The sequence below is a fragment of the Lithobates pipiens genome, unplaced genomic scaffold (genome assembly GCF_037356315.1).
Source record: "Lithobates pipiens isolate NorthernLeopardFrog02 unplaced genomic scaffold, aLitPip1_a1.2 Scaffold_27, whole genome shotgun sequence".
In the NCBI taxonomy this organism is placed as follows: domain Eukaryota; kingdom Metazoa; phylum Chordata; class Amphibia; order Anura; family Ranidae; genus Lithobates; species Lithobates pipiens.
In genome coordinates, this window is record NW_027507788.1 from 31,669,497 (window position 1) to 31,689,130 (window position 19,634).

At 44.4% G+C, this 19,634-nt stretch overlaps 1 protein-coding gene across 1 annotated transcript in view; it reads right to left on the bottom strand.

The window, feature by feature from the left end:
* The window catches only part of LOC143933727 (heat shock cognate 71 kDa protein-like), a 48,172-nt gene extending 33,685 nt beyond the window's left edge, over nt 1–14,487 (bottom strand). Inside the window, exon 1 of the mRNA XM_077456725.1 lies at nt 14,333–14,487. The gene's annotated coding sequence lies outside the window, so the exon portion shown is untranslated. The remainder of the gene's footprint in view (nt 1–14,332) is intronic.
* Between the last annotated feature and the right edge of the window lie 5,147 nt (nt 14,488–19,634).

Sequence of the window (19,634 nt, forward strand, 5' to 3'; positions counted from 1 at the left end):
AGAGAGAAAGAGAAACAAAAAGGGAAAAAGCCCCAACCACTTACCTATCCATGACCAAAACTCAATTTGTGCAAAACATTATTCATAATAATAATTATGAAGGGGACTTTACAGCGCCCAACTACATGTGTCAAACAGCCTACAATACAAGGAAAATGTAAAAAAAAAAAAAAAATGTATTATATATATATATATATATATACACACGAAAATAGTAATTATTCACCTTTTTTTATTATATATATATATATATATATATATATATATATATATATATATATATATATATATATATATATATATATATATATATATATATATATATATAAAATAAAAAAAGTGTATAATTTCTAATTACTATTTTGTGTGCTGTTAAGTTTAGTGTTTTAATTCAAAATAATCTCACTCTACTATTTCATTTTTTAGAACTCTGCACCTTTCATTTCAATCTACCCTTCTACCGTTATGTGATTCCTTTACGTGTTGCCCATCCCGGGCCTAATTTACAAAAGAAGACTCTGTTTGCACTGATATCACTATATGCACTTTATTTAATGGGGACCTGTATATCCTGTATATACTTCCAACTGCCATACCCTCCACACTTCTCTCCTATACATAGTGCCCACTGTCATACCCTCCACACTCCTCTCCTATACATACTGCCCACTGTCATACCCTCCACACACCTCTCCTGTACAAGCTGCCCACTGTCATACCCCTCCAGGCTCCTCTCCTGTATATACTGCCCACTGTCATACCCACCACACGCCTCTCCTGTATATACTGCCTGCTGTCATACCCCTCCACACTCCTCTCCTATACATACTGCCCACTGTCATACCCTCCACACTCCTCTCCTATACATACTGCCCACTGTCATACCCTCCACACACCTCTCCTGTACATGCTGCCCACTGTCATACCCCTCCACGCTCCTCTCCTGTACATACTGCCCACTGTCATACCCACCACACGCCTCTCCTGTATATACTGCCTGCTGTCATACCCCCCCACTCTCCTCTCCTGTACATACTGCCCACTGTCATACCCTCCACACTCCTCTCCTGTACATACGGCCCACTGTCATACCCTCCACACTTCTCTCCTCTACATACTGCCTGCTGTCATGCCCTCCACACTCCTCTCCTGTACATACTGCCCCCTGTCATACCTCCACACTCCTCTCCTGTACATACTGCCCCCTGTCATACCCTCCAATCCCCTCAACTTTACATACAGCCCACTGTCATAACCCCCCACTCTCCTCTCCTGTACATATTACCCACTGTCATACCCCCCACGCTCCTTTCCTGTACATAATGCCCACTGTTGTAGCCTCCACACTCCTCTCCTGTACATACTGCCCCCTGTCATACCCTCCATACTCCTCTCCTTTACATACTGCCCCCTGTCATAACCTCCACACTCCTCTCCTGTACATACTGCCCCCTGTCATACCCCCCTACTCTCCTCTCCTGTACATACTGCCCACTGTCATACCCCCCTACTCTCCTCTCCTGTACATACTGCCCCCTGTCATACCCTCCACACTCCTCTCCTGTACATACTGCCCCCTGTCATACCCCCCTACTCTCCTCTTCTGTACATACTGCCCACTGTCATACCCCCCACGCTCTTTTCCTGTACATAATGCCCACTGTTGTAGCCTCCACACTCCTCTCCTGTAAATACTGCCCCCTGTCATACCCTCCATACTCCTCTCCTTTACATACTGCCCCCTGTCATACCCTCCACACTCCTCTCCTGTACATACTGCCCCCTGTCATACCCCCCTACTCTCCTCTCCTGTACATACTGCCCACTGTCATACCCCCCTACTCTCCTCTCCTGTACATACTGCCCCCTGTAATCCCCTCCACACTCCTCTCCTGTACATACTGCCCCCTGTCATACCCCCTACTCTCCTCTCCTGTACATACTGCCCCCTGTCATCTCCTCCACACTCCTCTGCTGTACATACGGCCCGCTGTCAACCCCCACCCCCCCCCACTCTCCTCTCCTGTACATACTGCCCCCTGTAATGCCCTCCACTCTCCTCTCCTGTACATACTGCCCGCTGTCATAGGCCCCTTTCACACGGGCGGCTGTTCTGCCACTGTTAAAAGCATGTTTTGTTATTTTGAAATTCAGAGAATCCTGCCACAGCGTTCAATTGCAGTTGTACATTGCGATTAGCTGCGTTTACGTGCGTTTACATGCGGCCACGTTTAGCTGCATTTGGAACATTCTTGCCATTTCTGATGTGCTTCCTGTTATTCTTTGCTTGTTGCTGCTGCTGGAGAACCAGTACACTGCGATTACCTGTGATATAATCGCTCCTGGACGCAGTCAACTTTCTTTTTTCTATCTGCGCAAAACTCCATGTAATGAAGCAGGAAAGCATTGTGTGCATTTATCTGCGGTAGATAACTTCACCTGTCTGCAGCTAAAGGCACAATTCTCCCCGCCCGTGTGAAAGGGGCCATACTCTCTGTGTAAGACGAAAGAGAAGTCCGGAGTTACACTTTAACCATTCACATATGGAAATAATAATACAGTCACTAAAAAATGCAAATAAAAGATTAAAAAAAATGTCGGTGGGTGTCCCGTAAAACGCATGTAGCGGGAAATAAATCCCACACATCGCCGTCCTGGCAATATATGAAGACGGTTTTGCATTGCTAATAAATGAACTTGTGCTTTCATAAACACTTGTGCTTCTGGCGGAGTCGGTCCGGGTTCACGTCTGACCGGTTTGCACCGCGTCAAATCAGAGAACAAACCAGGACATTCCAGAACAAAACGCACCCCTGGCCGCCGGCCAACAGGCAGAGCCGAGACACCGGGCCCATCAGATAAAGGGGGGAGGGAGGGGCAGGAAACTTCCACTGCACAACGCAGGAACGCAGGATCAACGCTTCCAGAAATAAAATCACGGGCTGGGGGAGGGGGGGGGGGGCAATTCTAACACCACGACACCACGACTGATCGGGGAATCCGATCCCTATGGAAAGGGCAGCCTCACATTATGGACGGGCTTCATAACCAACGGCTTTATTTAGACTCTCTGCTGGGTGTCGCTTTGCAGATGTGACGGGAAAGTTCTAGAAATCGGCCAGGAGGAGCCATTGCAACCGAAAGATTTTTATTTAAAAAGAAAAAAAAATGCACGCAGAACGAATATAAACAGCCCAAATTCTATTTAAAAATCATTGATTTTTACATAGAAAATGCAACATTTGGCCACTAGATGGGGCTAAGTGATATAGGGAATTCCTATGATCCCTTATGCTTTAAATGCCTTTGCCAGCTCTTTATTATAAAGTTAAAGTGGAACTAAACCCTCCTCTCCTCCACAGCCGAGGAAGCCGCCATCGTGGCCCCTGTTTGATCTGCAGCTGCCCAGGGAACAGCACCTGTGATGAGATAGGACGCCAGCTATGGGATAACTTGACTTGTTCAGGAGCACAAGCAACTGTTACAGTTATCAATCTTGGCATACCTTGAATGTAATTTCTGATTTATTATACTTTTAAATCAATGGGTTTAGTTCAACTACAGGTCGAATGTTATTCATTGTTAAAAAAAAATAAACTCCAACTCCAATGGGTTTAGTTCCACTACAGGTCGAATGTTATTCATTGTTTAAAAAATATAAAGGTTTTGGAAAATACCACATTATGGCCACCAGATGGAGCTGAGGATCATAGGGAGTAATTACTGACCCCCAACTCCATCTAATGGCCATAATGAGATATTTCACCTGCACCTGTGATCAGATAGGACACCAGCCATGAGATAACTTGACTTGGTCAGGAGCACAACCACCTGTTACAGTTATCAATCTCGGAATACCTTGAATGTAATTTCTGATTTATTAAACTGTTAAATCGATGGGTTTAGTTCCACTACAGGTCGAATGTTATTCATTATTAAAAAAAAATAAACTCCAACTCCAATGGGTTTAGTTCCACTACAGGTTGAATGTTATTCGTTGTTGAAAAAATATAGAAAGGTTTTGGAAAATACCACATTATGGCCACCAGATGGAGCTGGGGATCATAGGAAATAGTTATGAATGCTCAGCTCCATCTAGTGGCCATAATGAAATATTTTACTAAACCCTTTTATTTATTTATTTATTTTTTAACAATAGATAACCTTTGTCCAGTTAATTATCATTTGTTCTAGAACGCCCTCTACACTTTATTTTAATAAATAACCTTCGACATGTAGTGGGACTAAAAGGAGAACATTTGATTTTGTCCCATTTGCTGCTTTGCTGGACGAATGGTCATGCCGTTTTCTTTTGTTTGTTTTTTTAAATACACCCCATAAAACTCACATCTGTAGCAGCAGATATGCTGAATAAATAGCAATGCATTTTTTTTTTTATGATTCATATAATTTTTATAATTCATTAAAAAAAAATAAGGTGGTTTGGAAAATACCACATTATGGCCACTAGATGGAGATGAGGATTATAGGGAGTAATTACTAAACCCTCAGCTCCATCTAATGACCATAATGAGATATTTTATTTTTTTAATTTTTTTTTAAACAATGAATAACATTCGACTTGTGCGGAAAGAGAAGCAGATCATTAAATTTTGCCCCATTCTCACACAACAAATGTACCGTAGTTTCACTGGATGAATACCTATGCAATATTATTTTATTTTTTTTAATTAAAAAAAAATTGAGTGGATAGGCGAAATACTACATTATGGCCACCAGATAGAGCTATGGATCAGAGGAAATAAATATGGATCTCAGCTCCCTCTGGTGGACATATTAAGCTATTTCCAAGAACCTATATATATATATATATATATATATATATATATATATATATATATATATATATATTTATTTATATATATATATATATATATATATATATTATATATATATATATATATATATATATATATATATATATATATTTAATTTTTTTTTTTTTTATAATGAATAACATTTGACTTGTAGTGAAAGTAGAAGGAGAACATTGAATTTTGCTGCATTTGCACAGAACAAATGAACTAGATGAATACTGATGGAATTTATTTTATTTTTTTAATAAATACCACATTATGGCCACTAGATGGAGTTGAGGATCATAGGAAATAAATACTGACCCTCATCTCCATCTAGTGGCCAGAATGAGGCATTTCCCAGAACCATCTATTTTTTTTTTTTTTACAATGAATAACAATCGACCTGTAGTGAAAATAGAAGGAAATCATTCCATTTTGCCACAGTCTCACAGGACAAAAGTACCCGCAGTTACACTGGATGAACACCTATGCCATTTTTTTTGTTTTAAAAATACATACATACACCCCTAAATCTCACACCTGTAGCAGCAGCTTTGCTGAATAAATACCCATTCATTTTTTATGATTAAAAAAAAAAAAAAAAATCGGGTGGTTGGGAAAATACTGCATTATGGCCACTAGATGGAGTTGAGAATCATAGGAAATATATACTGAACCCAGCTCCATCTAGTGGCCAGAATGAGGTATTTCCCAGAACCATCGATTTTTTTTTTTTTTTTTTTTTTTTTACAATGAATAACATTTGACCTGTAATTTTGCCGCAGTCGGACAGGACAAATGTACCTGCAGTTACACTGGATGAATACCCATGCCTTTTTTTTTTATAAATACCCCCCTAAAGCTCACATCTGTAGCAGCAGCTTTGCTAAATAAATACCCATTCATTTTTTTATAAATAGAAAAAAAAAATCGGGTTTTTGGGGAAAATAATGCATTATGGCCACTAGATGGAGTTGATCATCACAGTTAATAAATACTGACCCTCAGCTCTATCTAGTGGCCACAATGGGGTAATTCCCAGAACCAATCTATTTTTTAATAATGCATAACCTTCGATCTGTAGCGGAAACAGGAGAACATTACGTTTTTGAGCCCGTTCTCACAGAAGGAGTGTACCTGCCATTTCACTGGACTAGTACCAATGCATTTTCTTTTTATAATTCATGCAAAAAAATAGGGTGCTTGAAAAATAAATACAGATTTTCAGCTCCATCTAGTGACCATAATGAGATATTTTCTCAAACCACACTACTTTTTATCAATGAATAACATTCGACGCGCAGAGAGACTAGAAGAAGGACATTCAATTTTGACTCATTTGCACTTTGCATGAAACAAATGTACCAGAGGCTTCACTAAATGCATAGCTATGCAATTTTTTTTAATATATATATATATAAATATACCCCTAAAACTGTCCAAGGATAACATGGGAAATGCCGTAAGCTACAAAGCGGACCTAGTAAGCTAAAAATGGCATAGCGATTCATTTAGTGAAGCCTCTGGTACATGAAGTTTTGTGCAAATGGGTCAAAATCTCAAAATTGAATGTTCTTCTTCTAGTTTCTCTATGCGTCGAATGTTATTCATTGATAAAAAGTAGAGTGGTTTGAGAATATTTCTCATTATGGCCACTATTTTCCAACCACCCTGTTTTTTATAATGGCGGTGCCACCCTCCTATGCAGTGTGGATCACAAGACCGGCTGAACAGACATTGGTGAATTCACATATATGACTTCTATGCGTTTTTTCAGCCTCTCACAGAACATACATGATATTGATATTTTGGGAATTAGTTGTGAACACCAGAGGAGGAGGCCATGTGTGGGAATTCACGCCAAAGTACATCCGTCCCATCAATTACAATCACTAAAATAGATTATAAAACAAGATGACAAATAATTCTATAAGTTCCTGTGACAACCTCTTCCCAACCCCCATGGAGCAAAGTGCTTTCATTATTCTAACCGTCCAGCGGGGGGCACACAGAGCGGCGATCATTGGTGTGGTGAGTCAGTCTGACACACGGCATCACCCATCTCAGTAAAGAGCCTATGACGGAGACTCTTTACCATGTGATCAGCTGTGACCAATCACAGCTGATCACATTGTAGCCAGGACGTGCCGTTTATCCGCTTTTCCAACATTTGCGCCGACAGATGCAAATAAAGGAGAGCGCATTGATTATCAGTACAGACCTAGCAGGGATGCCCACCCATGACCACCAGGGATGCCCACCAGGGATGCCAATCAGTGCCCATCAGTAATGCCTGCCAATGCCTCCTCATCAATGCCATCTATCAATGCCATCTATCAATGCCATCTATCAGTGTCTATCAGTGCCACCTATCAGTGCTTCCTATAAGTGCCCATCAATGCCACCTATAAGTACCCATCAGTGTGGCCTTTCAGTGCCACCTATCAGTGCTCATCAGTGTCACCTATAAGTACCCATCAGTGCAGCCTTCCAGTGCCCTCTATCAATGCCACGCATCAGTGCCACCCATCAGTACCCATCAGTGCTGCCTACCAGTGCCCAATCAGTGCCACCCATCAGTACCCATCAGTGCTGCCTATCAGTGCCTAATCAGTGCTACCCATCAGTCCCACCCATCAGTATTGCCTTTCAGTGCCCATCAGTATGGTCTTTCAGTGCCCATCAGTGCTGCCCATCAGTACCCATCAGTGCCACCTATCAGTGCCCAATCAGTGCTGCCTATCAGTGTCCATCAGTGCCACCTATAAGTACCCATCGGTGTGGCCTTCCAGTGACATCTATCAGTGCCACCCATCAGCGCCCATCAGTGCAGCCTTCTAGTGCCCGTCAGTGCCGCCTATCAGTGCATAATCAGTGCTACCCATCAGTGCCACCTATATGTACCCATCAGTGTGGCCTCCAGTGTCATCTATCAGTGCCACCCATCAGTGTGGCCTTTTAGTGTCACCTATCAGTGCCCATCAGTGCCACCTATAAGTACCCATCCGTGTGGCCTTCAGTGCCATATATCAGTGCCACCCATCAGTGCCCATCACTGTGGCCTTTCAGTGCCACCCATCAGTACCCATCAGTGCCCAATCAGTGCTGCCTATCAGTGCCACCTATAAGTATCCATCAGTGTGGCCTTTCAGTGCCACCTATACGTACCCATCAGTGGGGCCTTCCAGTGCCATCTATCAGTGCCATCAGTGCCACCCATCATTGCCCATCAGTGCGGCCCTTCAGTGCCCATCAGTTCCACCCATCAGTACTCATCAGTGCTGCCTATCAGTTCCCATCAGAGCCACCTATAAGTACACATCAGTGCGGCCTTTCAGTGCCAACTATCAGTGCCCATCAGTGCTGCATATTAGTGCCTCATTGTCAAGGAGAAAAATTACTTATTTACAAAATTTTATAACAAAATCAAAGAAAAACGTTATCTATTTTTTTTCAAAATTTTCACTTTTTTTTATTAGTTTAGTAAAAAATAAAAACCACACAGAGGTGATCAAATACCACCGAAAGAAATCTCCATTTGTGGGGAAAATAAGACACAGATTTCATGTATATACAGGGTAGCGTGACCGCGCAATTGTTATTTAAAGTGAAACAGCGCTGAATGCTGAAAATCGGCCTGGGCAGGAGGGGGAAAGTGTCCGGGATTGTAGTCATTAAATAAATAAATGTGTTTTTTTTTTTTTGTGGATGGAGTAATGAAGGGTTAGGGCCTCCGGTGAGCGTTTATATTGGGGCTCTGTGCCCCCCCGCTGAGAGCAGATGTCCGTTGTCACTGCCGGGAGAGTGCAGGAAATGAGGAGGAATCTTCCTATGGGGACACCTGCACTGGGGAACTTTTATTTCCTCTTCTATCTCAGTGATAGGAAGTGATGGGAAATCTCCCCAGTGGGACACAGAGAGCAAAAAAAAAAAAAGCCTGGCAGAGGTTTTAACCCTTTCCTACTCCACCCAAGAATAAAGAAAATACTTCTCTTTAACCCATTTATGTTTAAGATTGAAGTTTTTTTTTTAATTTGCACATAAAATTCATATGTTAGGTAGAGTAGAGAGCCGTGGGATATAAATAACTCCCCTCACTACTATTCCAATATTGGATTGAGAGGATTTATGGGGTTAAATCCGACCTCCTGCCTTCCCTTCAGTTTTGCACAGATGTACCGGCTCCTCTCCTCTACTGAAATGGCTTCCTCTGACTTCACTGCACACTGTGAGCTTCTCATAGTGTGCATCACAAGTCCAATTTCCCAGCTGTAGAACATCCAGCATCATCTAGCGCTTTCCTCCCCAGCCTGACTGTCCCCGGCCCGCCCCTTTCCTTCATTGGACTTCAGTTCTTTCAATCATGGCGGTTCGGCATCACATGTGGGCGTTACCTACAAGGAATTCAACTTTGTTTAAATCCACCGAATAACGTCCAGGTGTGCAAATACAGCCTGTGAGGACCGCCCAATCCCACCCATCAGGGCATTGTGATATTTGCATAACTCCTCCCAGGATCCAGCCCACTGCTTACATCAGTGTGAGGAGGACTGAGGCTCTGTACAGCCCCCAGCTGGCCCCTCCCACCAGCCATGATCTGCCTGCATCGCATAGAGAAGCACAGAGACCCGGTGATGACATCACAGGGACTAAAATAAGGAATGGAATAAAAAGGGAAACATTTTAAGTGATAATAACTATATTAGTATGTCGATATTTCTTAATACATACATCGGGCTGTATTGCATTGAGAAGCACAGAGACCCGGTGATGATGTCACTGGGTCTAAAATAAGGCGTGTAATGATATTGGAAAAGTTTATTTAAAAATGTTACTGGCATGTTACATAGTTACATACATATAGTTACACAGTAACATAGTGACATACAGTCAGGCTGAAAAAAAAAGATAGTATGGGGTCTCAAAGTGGCGGCCTTCCAGCTGTTGCAAAACTACAAGTCCCATCATGCCTCTGCCTGTGGGAGTCAGGCTTGTAACTATCAGCCTTGCAATGCCTCATGGGACTTGTAGTTTCGCAACAGCTGGAGAGCTGCCACTTTGAGACCCTTGTAAACTAGTCCATCTAGTTCAACCAAAAAAAAAAAAACACATACATAGAAAACCTCCATATATCATATCCTATGCCCACAGTTAATGAGGGGCATCATTGCATAGAGAATTGCATAGAAAAGAATGGCATAGAGAAGAATTGCTAAAGAAAAATTGCATAGAGAAGAAGTGCATATTGAAGAATGGCATAGAGAAGAAGGGCATAGAGAAGAATGGCATAGAGAAGAACTGCATAGAGAAGAAGGGCATAGAGAAGAAGGGCATAGAGAAGAAGGGCATAGAGAAGAAGGGCATAGAGAAGAACGGCATAGAGAAGAACGGCATAGAGAAGAACGGCATAGAGAAGAACGGCATAGAGAAGAACTGCATAGAGAAGAAGGGCATAGAGAAGAAGGGCATAGAGAAGAAGGGCATAGAGAAGAAGGGCATAGAGAAGAACTGCATAGAGAAGAAGGGCATAGAGAAGAATGGCATAGAGAAGAATGGCATAGAGAAGAACTGCATAGAGAAGAACTGCATAGAGAAGCATGGCATAGAGAAGAATGGCATAGAGAAGAACGGCATAGAGAAGAAGGGCATAGAGAAGAATTGCATAGAGAAGAATGGCATAGAGAAGAATTGAATAGAGAAGAATTGCATAGAAAAGAATAGCATAGAGAAGAATGGCATAGAGAAGCATGGCATAGAGAAGCATGGCATAGAGAAGAATTGAATAGAGAAGAATTGCATAGAGAAGAATAGCATAGAGAAGAATAGCATAGAGAAGAATGGCATAGAGAAGCATGGCATAGAGAAGAATGGCATAGAGAAGAAGGGCATAGAGAAGAATTGAATAGAGAAGAATGGCATAGAGAAGAATGGCATAGAGAAGAATTGCATAGAGAAGAAGGGCATAGAGAAGAAGGGCATAGAGAAGAATGGCATAGAGAAGAATTGCATAGAGAAGAATAGCATAGAGAAAAATGGCATAGAGAAACATGGCATAGAGAAGTGCATAGAGAAGAATGGCATAGAGAAGAATAGCATAGAGAAGAAGTGCATAGAGAAGCATGGCATAGAGAAGAAGTGCATAGAGAAGAATGGCATAGAGAAGTGAGGCATAGAGAAGAATTGCTAAAGAAAAATTGCATAGAGAAGAATAGTATAGAGAAGAATGGCATAGAGAAGTGCATAGAGAAGAATGGCATAGAGAAGAATGACATAGAGAAGAATAGTATAGAGAAGAATGGCATAGAGACGTGCATAGAGAAGAATGGAATAGAGAAGAATAGCATAGAGAAGCATGGCATAGAGAAGAATTGCTAAAGAAAAATTGCATAGAGAAGAATAGTATGGAGAAGAATTTCATAGAGAAGCACAGAGACCCAGTGATGATGTCACGGGGTATAAATAAATGTATTGATGAGGAGGGGAAATGAGGATCCAGAGAAGGATTGGCTCCCCGCACTGCATATAGGTGAACCGAGCCTCGTGCATTTCTTAAAGGCGTGTCGCTGCGATTCTTCTATGCGACAACCGTGCCAAATCCGCACATCGTTTGGGGCGCCGTTTACAATCAGCACCACTGAAAAGCACGCTGCGCATATTGCAGCGCTTGTCATGCGATTTGGAATCCTGGGCAGATTCGCGGCGATTCCAAATCGCTGAGTGTGACATGTGACTGGGACTTTTCAAACTGCAACCTGATTTCAAAGCCGCCCGGCGGTCATCGCGAATTTCAACTCAGATTGCACGAAAAGTCGCACCGGTGGGAATGGGGGCTAAAGATCAGAAAAATAAAGCTGTCACCTGATTGGCTACCTGGACAAATGACAGTCACATCAATAGAAATCTATACAGGTTTATAGGATGGTTATTTGGAAGGAGCGGAGGCATTGATTGGCTGATTGATGTCGTAATCCGATCCCTCCTCCGTACAACACGTGGGGAACAATTTGTACTGATAAATAACAAGATCAGACTTTCCACAGAGATCGGAGCTCCGCCCAAAACGTAGCCGTCCAACCGAGTCATATTTAAAGCTGAACTCCGGGAGGAGAAAAGGCGACACTCACACAGCAGGCAGAACTCTTTCTGGTGGAGATACTTTCTGTTTCCACCTACCCACCGCAGGGCTGTGCTTAGACATTGGTAACCACACACTATACAATCTGATTGTACAATCTCCCCTAGGGCCCGTTCACACCGGTGCGCTTAAAATCACCATATGCATTTTGCAAAAAAATAATTTTTTTTTTACGCATTTTTTTTGGGTGCGTTTTCTGGATTAACCCCTTGATCGCCCCCTAGTGGTTAACCCCTTTCCTGCCAGTGACATTTATACACCAATCAGTGCTTTTTTATAGCTGTATAAATGTCACTGATCCCAATTATAATTATTAGGCTTCCCAAAAATCTGAAATGTCTTTTTGCCGCAATGCTCTTTGGTCCATCGCCATACATTGCCGTGCGTTGGCTTTGCGCCTTGCGGCATTATTAGAAATGAATGGCACTGCAATCCATGTGGCATGCGTTGCACGTGCGATAAAAATCAGGTTGCGTTTAAACAGCCAATTAAAACGAATGGGCTTCTGATGCATCACAATGTTCTGAAAAATTGGACGCGTCACAAAGTTTTTTGCCGCAATGCACTTTGGCGCGTTGCCGTGCATTATAGCGCGTTTAAACACGCATGTGGAATTAGTACATAGGGGTGCTATTCATAATAACGCATGTAACGTTCCTTGCTGTACGTGAAGTGAAATGCACGTGTTGCAATAGGCTTCCAATGCAGCAATGCGTCGCGAAAACTTTTTGCCGCAACGCATTTCGGTGCCTTGCCAGGCAATGCCCGTGTGTTGCCTTCATTCATTTGGGGGATATTTAAAATGATTGGCACTGCAGTGCATCTAACATGCGTTGCATTTAGGCAACCCATTATAATAAATAGGCTTCCAACGTCACAAAAATTGGACGCACCGCAGACTTTTTGCCGCAAACGCACTTTGGTGCCTCGCCATGCAATGGATGTGCATTGCCTTTGTTCATTAGGGGGATATTTAGAATTATTGGCACTGTAGTGCATCTAACATGCATGGCATTTAGGCAACCCATTAAAATAAATAGGCTTCCAACGTCGCAAAACTTGGACGCTCCGCAAATGTTTTGCCGCAACGCACTTTGGTGTCTCGCCATGCAATGGATGTGCGTTGCCTTCGATTATTTGGGGGGTATTCAAAATGAAACGCACATTGCATGAGGCAGCCCATTAAATCGAATAGGCTTCCAACGTGACAAAGCGTAACAAAAATCGGACGTGCCGCAAAAATTTCCTGCATCGCACTTTGGTCCCTCGCCATGCAATGGATGTGCGTTGTCTTCCTTCATTTGGGGGATATTTAAAATGATTGGCACTGCAGTGCGTCTAACATGCGTTGCATTTAGGCAACCCATTATAATAAATAGGCTTCCAACGTCGCAAAAATTGGATGGGCCCGCAAAATTTTTGCCGCAACGCACTTTGGCGCCTCGCCATGCAATGGATGTGGGTTGCCTTCGATTTTTTGAGGGACATTCGAAATGAAACGCACATTGCATTAGGCAGCCCATTAAATTGTTTAGGCTTCCAGCGCAACAAAGCGGGCGTGCTGCAAACGTTTTGCCGCAACGCACTTTGGCGCCTCGCCATGCAATGCCTGTGCGTTGTCTTCGTTCATTTGGGAGATAATTAAAATGAAAAGCATGTTGCACGAGGCAGCCCATTAAATCGAAAGGTTGGCTGTTTACACGCAACACGTATTTTATCGCACATGCAGCAACGCACGTCATAAAATTTCCTGCATCGCGCTTTGGTGCCTGTGCGTTGTCTTCATTCATTTGGGGGATATTTAAAATGATTGGCACTGCAGTGCGTCTAACATGTGTTGCATTTAGGCAAGCCATTAAAATAAATAGGCTTCCAACGTCGCAAAAATTGGGAGCGCTGCAAACTTTTTGCCACAACGCACTTTGGTTCCTCGCCATGCAATGGATGTGCGTTGCCTTCGTTCATTTGGGGGATATTCCAAATGAAACGCACGTTGCAATTAGGCAGCCCATTAAATCGTTTAGGCTTCCAACGCAACAAAGCGGACGCGCCGCAAACGTTTTGCCGCAACGCACTTTGGTGCCTCGCCATGCAACGCGCTTGTATTGGGGTGCTAACTCCAAAATTAACACCGACCTGACTCATCGACACATGCAACGTGAAATGGCGGTTTGTTTGCGTCAGCGCGTGCGTTCCTGCAACGCATACATGTAAATCGCCCCCTAAGGTTGCCGGTTTTGGCGACTCTGGAATAACTAAAGCGCTTCCAAACGCAGGGAGTGGTGGCGACGGATAATGTTTACACGACAATAAAACAGACATGCGTTTATAAAGCGCTGTGACGCAGGACGGACGCACACACAGAACGATCGCTCACCTGTGCAGGCTCGCTCACCGTGCGCGGACTGATCCCCTCCCAGCCTTGGGCTCTCCCTCTAAATACTGATGGCAGTCGGCTCTTCCCAGCACAGCTGTGACGGGATTCAGAAGCTTCTGGATGTCCCCGAGTGTCTCTCCACCCACCGCTCCCCCCCCCCCCCTACAACGCCCGCCAGTCACGTAACCGTCCAGGCAGAGGGAGGGCGAGGAGAGCGACCAGCGCAGGAGGAGAGAAGATTCTGGATATTTTTTTTTATTATTTAATTTTTTTTTTTTTTGGCTTCCCGTTATCAGAAGTTAACGCTTTCCTATTTCACGTATTCCAACCGGAGCGACGCAAAGGGGACTTCGGGGCTTTTAAATAGTTAAAGGTCTGGACTTTTGGAGAAGTCCCGGGGGGGGGGGGGAGAACCGTTCCAATACGCAGCAAGCTGGCCGGGTAGAATTAGGGAAAAGTCGCCAAAAGCGAGCGAACGCAAGGGAGCCCCCCGGGGCTTTTAAATGGTTAAACACCCGGACTTTGGAGAAGTCCCGGGGGGACCGTTCCAATACGCAGCAAGCTGGTTGGGGAGGACGGGGGGGGGGGGGTAGGGCGAGGTCACCAAAAGCGAGCGGATGGATGGAAGCCTCTGAGGCTTTTAAATATTTAAAGGGGAACTCCAGCAAAAGCGTCTTTTTGTACAGAAGGGGTTAAAGCGAGGACTGGGAAAAACGAAATGCGCCCCGAGAATCTTTAGTGTTCACAAGCAATGAATAAGGTACAAAACAAACGCGCTGAGAGAGGAGCCCTGCGCACAATTGTGTGCATTCAATGACAGGCGCGGATAAATTATGACCTGATACAGAAGCGGGTGATTCATCGACCAGAAAAAAAAGGCTCTGAATTAAAGCTAAAGCAAAATCCCTGTCAATGTCTCCTGTTTTTTTGGGGGGTTTTTTTTGGTTGGTATTTTTTTTGGGGGGGCTGTTCTGTTTTTTGGGGGCGGGGGTGTTGTCTGCTTGTTTTTCTGTTTTTGGTTGGGGGTTTTGTTTTGTTTTTTTTTATTTTTTGGGGGGTTTATTTTTTTTGGGGGGGGGTTGTTTTGTTTGTCTTTTCCCTTGTTTTTTTTTGGGGGGGGGGTATTTGTTTTGTTTTTGGTTATGTTTTTCCTTGAGTTCTTTTTTGTTTTGTTTTTTGTTTTTTGGGGGGGTGTTCTTTTTTGGGGTTTTGTTTTATTTTTCTGGGAGATTTTTTGTTTGGTTGGTATTTTTTGGGAGGGGGTTGTTCTTTTTTTTATTGGTTGGGATTTTTTTTGGGGGGGGGGTAGGTGTTGTTTGCTTGTTTTTCTATTTTTGGTTGGGGTTTTTGTTTTTTGCTTGTTTTTGGGGGTTTATTGGTTTTTTTGGGGGGTGGGGGAGGTTATTTGTTAGTTTTTTTTTGTTGTTTTTTTTCCTTGAGTTCCTTTTTGTTTTTTTGGGGGGGGTCTTTTTTGGGGGGGGTTGTTTTGTTTTGGGGGGGTTGTTTGCTTGTTTTTCTGGGGGGGGTTGTTTGGTTGTTATTTTTTGAGGGGTTGTTTTATTTTTATTTTTTGGTTGGGTTTTTTTTGGGGGGGGGGGTGGGTGTTGTTTGGTTGTCTTTTTCCTTGAGTTCGTTTTTGTTTTGTTTTTTTCAGGGGGGGTTGTTCTTTTTTTTTTGGTTGGGTTTTCCGTTTTGGGGGGTTGTTTGTTTGCTTGTTTTTCTAGTTTTTTTTGTTTTTTGGGGGGGTCGCTATTTTTTTGGGGGGTTGTTTTGTTTTGGGGGGGGTTATTTGTTAGTTATTTTTTTTTTTTGCTTGTCTTTTTCCTTGGGTTCTTTTTTGTTTTGTTTTTTTCAGGGGGGCTTGTTCTTCTTTTTTTTTGGTTGGGTTTTTTGTTTTGTTTTGGGGGGTTGTTTGTTTGCTTGTTTTTCTAGTTTTTTTTTGGGGGGGGGGGTTGTTTGTTTGCTTGTTTTTGGTTGGGGAGTTTGTTTTTTTTGGGGGGGGGGGTTGTTTTGTTTGTCTTTTCCCATGTTTTTTTTTTGGGGGGGGGGGGGGGTTATTTTTGCCTTTTACCACTTCACCTCTGAGCCTCTTTTTGAGATTTGTTGTTTACAAGTTAAAATTAGTTCTTATTGCTAGAAAATTACTTAGAGCCCCCAAAATGTTATATATATATATATATATATATATATATATATATATAGATATATAGATAGATAGATAGATAGATAGATAGATAGATAGATAGATAGATCGATCAAAATGAGGGGGAACGAGGGACAGAGGCAGAGGCGGAATTACCAGGGTCGCACCAGTCGCATTTGCGACTGGGCCCTCACATTCCGTCACTGTAGGGAAGTCCGCTCCGCCCATCCTCTCCGGCCGATCCACCCATCCTCCCCGAGCGCATTCACGGGCACACTGCACAGGCTCCGCCCATCCTCTCATCGCACACTTAGGGGCACAGTCCCGCCAGCTTCGCCCATACTCTCTGCCTGCCCTCAAGGGCACAGTCCTCACCCGCTCTGCCCATCTTCTTCGGATCCACCTGCACTCACAGGCCCCGCCCATCCTCTCTGCTCGCCCAAGCAAGACCCAGCAAGGAGGGGGAACCAAGTGATCTGCAAGTGAGTGGCACCCATCCCTCAATATCAACACTGCCACTGATCCCCCCCCCCCACACCAGTACTGCCACTGCTCCCCACAGCACCACTACTGCCACTGATACCCTCATACCACCACCACTACTGCCACTGATTAACCCCTCCACACCACTACTGCCACTGATCCCCACCACCACCACTACTGCCACTGATACCCTGATACCATCACCACTACTGCCACTGATCCCCCACACCACCGCCACTACTGCCACTGATACCCTTCCACACCACCACTACTGCCACTGATTCTCCCCACCCCCACTGTTGCCACTGATCCACACCACCATGACCACTACTGCCACTGATCCCATCCTTGCCGCTGATACCATTCCCCACCCCACCACTCATTCCATCCCACCCCCACAACCACCACCCTCGCTACAGATCCCATCCTCCCACCACTGCGGCCACTCATCCAACCCCCCCCCCCCCCCCTCCACTACCACTCATCCCATCCCACCATCCTCCAGCCATCACCCTTGCCACTGATCCCATTCCCCCACCACTTCTGCCACTCGTCCCATTCAATCCCCCCTACCACCGATTCAACCCACACCAACCACAACCCTTGCCGCTGATCCCATCCCCTCACTGCTGCCACTCATCCCATTCCCCCCCCCACCACCGCTGCCACTGATCCCATCCCTACCCAACCACCACTGCTGCCACTGATCCCATCCCCCCACCGCTGCCACTCATCCCATCTCTCCCTCACCGCTGCCACTCATCCCATCCCCCACCAGCGATGCCACTGACCCTATCCCTCCCCAACCGCCACTGATCCCATCCCCCACTAACACCGCTGCCACTCATCCCAGGGGCATAACTACAGGGGTTACAATCGCAATAGCACACATGTTGCCCCCGACCACCTAGATGGGAGGGGGGCATTTAGAGGAACAAATCCCCTCTATATTTCTCCTGCAGCCACTAAAATTCTGTTTCTACTCTTCTCCCTCTGATAGGCATTCAGTGGCTGCAGGAGGAAAATGGAGGGGATTTGTTCCCCCTCCTATCCAGGTCCAGTGGGAAGGGCCCTGGCCGGAGGTCAGGGGAGCCATCCATGATTTTTTGCACTGGGGCGCTGAAGGTTCTAGCTACGCCACTGGACAGAGGGACATTGCTCCAAATCAGGGACAGTCCCTCCAAATCCGGGACAGTTGGGAGCTATGCTTCCCCTTTACTCCACCAGACTGACATCCACCTATCAATACATTTTTATATTTGCATATTTTTCTCCCACTGCTTACATCGGGGTGAGGGGCTCTTGGGAGGAGTACTGGGAGTGCTGTGACGTTTTTCAAGAAGCCATGTACAGCTCCCCCTCCCCCCGCCAGCTCCTCCCCCACCTCCCATAATCTGTCTGCATTGCATAGAGAAGCACAGAGACCCGGTGCCATACCTCCCAACATTTTGAGATGGGAATGAGGGACACCTACTAGCAAATGTATGTAGGCGTAGGGCACACACCCCCTTAAAGCGGAGGTCCACCCTAAAGTGGACCTTCCGCTCATTGGAACCCTCCCCCCCTCGGGCGCCACAATTGGCACCTTTCAGGGGGGAGGGGGGTGCAGGTACCTGTACAGTACAGGTATTCTGCACCCACTTCCGGCATAGCTCTCTGTGGAAAGGGGCGTAGATTACGCCCCTTTCCGAAAGTCCCCCGCTGCCTGCTGGGAAACACACAGATCCCAGAGGCAGCGGGTCCATCCTTATTGCGCAACGCGACTCACGCATGCGCAGTAGAGAACCGGGAAATGAAGCCGAAAGGCTCCACTTCCTGATTCCCATACCCAAGAGGGGGCGGCAGCACCCGAGAGACGATCGAGAGATCGGCTTCGGGTGCCGACATCGCGGGCGCGCTGGACAGGTAAGTGTCACTATTTTAAAAGTCAGCAGCTGCAGTATTTGTAGCTGCTGGCTTTTAAAAAAAAATAAAAAATCCGGACCCCCGGCGGACTCCCGCTTTAAAGAAGAATTAACCCAAAAAAAGTTTAATCAAATCCACAAGTGTTTTTTTTTTTTACCATTACTATTCCTTTATATTGACTTTTAAAATGTACAAATGCAGCAATTTAGAAATCAGATGAAAGGTTTAGTTCTGGGAAACACTTTTTGAAAGATAAAAAGTGCATTTTATATACATGGCCCTATGGCAGTGATGGAGAACCTTGGCACCCCAGATGATTTGGAACTACATTTCCCATGATGCACTGCAGAGTGCATGAGCATCATGGGAAATGTAGTTACAAAACATCTGGGGTGCCAAGGTTCTCCATCACTGCCTTATGGCATACCCCCCAACTTTTAGAGATGGGAATGAGGGACACCTATCAGTAAAAGTATGTAGGCATAGGACACGCCCCTTGTCACACCTCCTTAAAGGAGAATTGTACAAATAATAAAAGATTGGTTCAACCCAAAAGTGCATTTTTACCATTACTATTCCTTTATATTATCTTTTGCAATTTACAAATGCAACAATTTAGAATATAGATGAAAGGTTTAGCACTGGGAAACGCTTTTTGAAAGATAAAAAGTGCATTTTATATACAACTATATAAATCAGACCAAAATAAGGGACAAATGAGAAGGAAAGAGGGACAGAGGGACATTTTTTTTTTTTTATTTTTTTTTTTTA